Source organism: Hoplias malabaricus, chromosome 5, assembly GCF_029633855.1.
Source record: "Hoplias malabaricus isolate fHopMal1 chromosome 5, fHopMal1.hap1, whole genome shotgun sequence".
Classification (NCBI taxonomy): domain Eukaryota; kingdom Metazoa; phylum Chordata; class Actinopteri; order Characiformes; family Erythrinidae; genus Hoplias; species Hoplias malabaricus.
This window is the reverse complement of record NC_089804.1, coordinates 46,328,516-46,332,606: the sequence shown is the minus strand read 5'-3', so window position 1 is coordinate 46,332,606 and position 4,091 is coordinate 46,328,516.

The window sequence follows — 4,091 nt, the reverse complement described above, 5'->3', positions numbered from 1 at the left end:
TTGTTTTACTGTTAAAAACTGAGCAAAGCAAATCAACAATTGATGAGGTTTTATAGTAATAATAAATTATATACTTCATACTGAAATAGAAATATTATTTTGACTTCATTTGTTAATTACACAACTGGACTCAAACATATTGTATTAGATTTCCAACGCCATGGCCTTATATAGGCATGAACTGCCAATGTGACGAAACACTTATTTTATATCTGTAAAGCATTTAGGTTGACACTATGTTTCTGTGAAATTAAGAAATGCTCAAATATATTATTCTATTCCATCATTTTATTTTTTATTAAATAGTAAAAACACACACATCAGTTTAATACTAGCATTCACATGTTGACAAAACATTAGCTCACATTTGTACAGTGAAACACCTACATTATTTGTTACTAACCTCCCCATCTTTGGTTTCAACAATGGCTTTGTTCCCATCCAGTTCTTTCACCTCTACGTCAATATAAGCTTCCTTCTCATCTGGGATCCACACTCGTTTCTTCCCTGCACACAGACACAGGACCACATTCAAACAATGAATAGCACGTTTTGTAGATGCACTCTGTAGCATTTACTCATTAAATTCTCTTTCAGTAAGTTGCTTGTATCTCCACACAGTAATACATTATGAAAGAAGAATAACTCCAGTTCAATACACATTTTATCTGTGCACCACTTTGAAATTCCACCTTTTTAATTTAATACGCATGAAAGCTGTTCACTAACTGGTTTAGTATTTTGGTCGTTGTCTTTTAATTAGAAATTATGACTTGCTTAAAATACAGATGATTTTGTACTTTCCTTAGTATTTGTATATCATGAAACATCTACTCGAATATAGTAAAGGGATTTAATTTTTATTCTATTAGTTACACTTTAGCCATTTGTATTTAGTTACTCATCACTTTTTTGTGTGTCATTTAATTAAATTACATTGGACTTTAGATCTTGATCTAAGAAAGTGAAAAATAAATCCATCTAAAATTCAGTTTCTCTGTTGATAGACACTGGATTAACTACAAGGTTCCACTGAAGTTTTATGAGTTACTCTGTAGTTAATATTATTAGCACTTTTACTCAACACACTACATTTCTTGAGTTATTATTTTACAGCACTTTTACTTGAGTGTGGTTTTAGGTTCTACGCAGCTCTGTTGCTACAAAAAAAAAAAAAAAAAAAAAAATCTGTGGAGGAATCCAGACTCAGGTTAGTAATGGGAAAGCATAGTGGACAGTACCGTCAAAGGCATGAGCCTGTGCTGCCAGCTGCTCCAGGTTGGTTTTGCGGAGAAATGGAGCTGCGTCTCCAAACTCCCTCAGTTCCATGAAGCGGGACATAGTTAATGCTCCGGGCCCCAGACCAGCTCTCACACACACCTGCAAGCATTCAGATATTATTCCACTCTTATTTAACTTACAAGTACATTAAAACACTTCCATGCACGTATTATCAACTTTAAAAACCGTGAATTCTTAAACCAACTGAGTAGTAGTGTAAATAAAATTCCTTAAGCTGGAGTTCCCTAGGGTGGTCAGCAGCAGTGGAGCACACATGCAGAAGGTACTGACCTCTGAAAGCTGAAAGCTCTCTGTGGCTTGGCCCAAGGGGCAGGGACTGATCCCCTTTTATTGTCTCGCTCAAGGTCAGCGTGGGGGAGACATGTGAGAAATCTCACCATGGCCCTATGTGTGCGCCCGCTCATTGGTTGTGAGTGTCCAGCAGCTCTGCACCGTCACAAAAGGCAAGCGGCATTTTTATCTTCACAGCCCTCTTCTGTAAGAGGGTTATTTTTAAAACACCACGGCTGCTGTTGAAGATTTCAAATTGCAATTATAACCTGGAACCTGGAACAAATGAACCCATTCTTGCCATAGACTGGTCAATTAAAAAGCTTCACGTGTTTAATTAACTTGCTCCCTGTTCCCTTCAGACCAGATACTGCTGTCCAAAAAAACACAACAACAACAAATAAAATGTTTTAACAAGAAAAGGCACATCCATTTTTATTTTATTTGTTTACTTTGTTTTACCATTTTTTAAATTTTTGTAATTTTAAACATTATGAATATTAATAATGAATAGACTAATAGAAATGTATCTAAATTTAAAGAGCAGGGTTTTTTTCCTCCCAAACAGAATCTTTTGACTAGACAGCAAAGGTATGAAACTCAAACACTTGTTCGTGCCAAATATTATCGCTCACCAATGAAAACTTTGTTATTACATTGTTTTATATCTTATTTTAACACAGCCACCAGCATTTACACCGTCTGAAATGATGACCAGACCACGAGAGATGTTCCAAAATTATGTTTGAATAAAGGCACTTTAAGACACCTTACATACCTTGAAAGTATATGTATGTTTCCAGTCACAGATTTAAGCCCACACAGTAAATTCACCAGTGTTAAATCAACACTATTGGAGAGTGTAAAATTATTACACTAAAAGTGTTAATTTAACACTAATAGTGTTGATTTAACACTGGTGAATTTACTGTGCATAATGGTTTAATATAGATTCCACACCTTTGTCTTAATTTAGTATGCTTGATTCTATGAATATGAAATTAGTCCCTGTTTCCACCTCCAATCAAATGGTTGCCGCCCCAAGACCCTGTAATTTGACAGGAATGGTTCCTTGGGTTTATGATGTAAGAAACCTTGTTTGTCTGAATCTGCCAGTCTTTCAAACACTGGAGATTCAAAATGGAACAACACATGTTTAAACCCTCAATTTTCTCTGGAGAGGTATTTGAGAACATTTTAGAAGTTATAATTTTGGAGATCCTTTCATGTATTGGACAATCATGGGTTTAATATTTGAAATCACAACTGGGCCCTGATGAGAACGGGAAATAGCTCATAATTTAGATGCAACAGGAAAATGGTAGAAAGAAAAAAAAAAAATAAACATAACATACCATAACATTAGTTCAGGAATTCAGATTATTCCATCAGTCCAGACAATATTTTCCACTGCTCCAAGGTTCAAAACTGTTCAAAGGTTCAATAATTGGGCAAGATGACTTAAGCTCATGTTAAGCTGCCAGAGTGACACTTTTTGAATATTTTTATAAGAATATTGCAGAAGCCATATCTGAAAAAAAAAACAGAATGCGCATACCTTAATATAACATTCATCCATTCATTCGTTCATTCATTCATTCATTCATTGCCTGTAACCGTTTATCCAATTCAGGGTCACGGTGGGTCCTTCAGCGTTCATTTTTCAAAATGCTTTCTGCATCACAATACCGCTGTGTTTATCATCAGGGGTCTTTTCCAGACAAGTGGCTTAAAATGTCTGTAACTTGTTGTAATATGACATAGCAGGCGTGTGAAAATGAGCTGAATATAAATGGGGATTAAAGCAGGTGGTGAAGTAGGAGAGCGAAAAGAAATGCGTCCCATGTCAGCACATGTTAATCTGCAAAGGTGAGGAGCATGCTTTATTTTTATTTATGGCTTATGCCTTGCTAATGGCCCTGGCGTAAACGGTTTCTGGCATTTACTGTCATATGGAGTACTCTGTATACAGAATGTCTAACACTGCATATGTTGTACATGAACAGAATTATATATTTAAAATTACACTGTGTGCATATTTTCTGTGTCATTTTCTCAGTAACAAATTCTTGATAGCTACATATCTTTTTATACCCATAGCTTTGGTTCTTCTTAGTAGAAGGAAGGATGTGAATTTTATTTATTTCTTTTTTGGTCATAAGATGAAGATAGATGTGTTTATCCACCAGTATTTACAGATTTATGAGCTTCAGTTTTCTAAAATCATTCATTCATTCATTCATTCATTCATTCATGTACAAGTTGAAAATCTTTCACATAATCTCTTTAGAAAAATCCCCTTGAAATGAATCACTTGGGTTTAAAGGCTGATATGACTGTAAATTAAATCAAAGAAGGGACATCTTGAAATTACTGTATACTGTTCATTCATTCATTCATTGTCTGTAACCTCTTATTCTGGGCCACGGTATTGTATAATGTTATACACTGTAATATGTATGACAGTATACATATTATATAATGTGTATGTTCTAAGTAGTTTACAAATAGAGTTATGA